Source organism: Alligator sinensis, unplaced genomic scaffold, assembly GCF_000455745.1.
Source record: "Alligator sinensis unplaced genomic scaffold, ASM45574v1 scaffold611_2, whole genome shotgun sequence".
In the NCBI taxonomy this organism is placed as follows: Eukaryota; Metazoa; Chordata; order Crocodylia; family Alligatoridae; genus Alligator; species Alligator sinensis.
In genome coordinates, this window is record NW_005841869.1 from 667,686 (window position 1) to 668,136 (window position 451).

Consider the following 451-nt stretch of genomic DNA (forward strand, 5'->3'; position numbering starts at 1 on the left):
GCCCCGCCCCCGGGCAGCCGCTGCCCGCCTCCCCCCTCCCCTCAGCCCTACATGCTTTTTGTCTGTTTTTTTACTCATCATTATTATTATCATGACTATTATTTTTAATGTCTCTTCCCTCCCTGCCCTCCACAGAGCTGCTGGTTGGCGCCTCCTGCCCCTGCGTCTCCGGGCGCTGCGCGGAGACTTCTCCCAACAGGTATCTCCGCTCCTGGGGGCTGGGGGGGGGGCTTTCCCTGCCTGCCTTCAACCCCCCAAACCCGCCGCCCTCCTCCCCGCTAACTTCTTGCCCCGGGTCGGTCCCCTGCCCGGTGTCGCGTCTCCAGCAGCGGGCGTTTTATTTATTCCTCTTTTTTGGGGGGGGGTCTTCATGTGGTCCCTGTGTGCCGGGTCGCAATGAATGTCTGAACTTTGCTTGTCGGGGGGGGGGGGGGCGGGGGGGGGGGGTGGT

The 451-nt window shown here is 63.0% G+C and overlaps 1 protein-coding gene across 2 annotated transcripts in view; it reads left to right on the forward strand.

The window, feature by feature from the left end:
• Nucleotides 1-113: 113 nt before the first annotated feature.
• The window catches only part of NACC2 (NACC family member 2), a 79,738-nt gene continuing 79,400 nt past the window's right edge, over nucleotides 114-451 (forward strand). Inside the window, exon 1 of one of the 2 annotated variants that reach the window (XM_025193818.1) lies at nucleotides 114-199. The gene's annotated coding sequence lies outside the window, so the exon portion shown is untranslated. The remainder of the gene's footprint in view (nucleotides 200-451) is intronic. The other variant, XM_025193839.1, reaches the window with a different exon arrangement.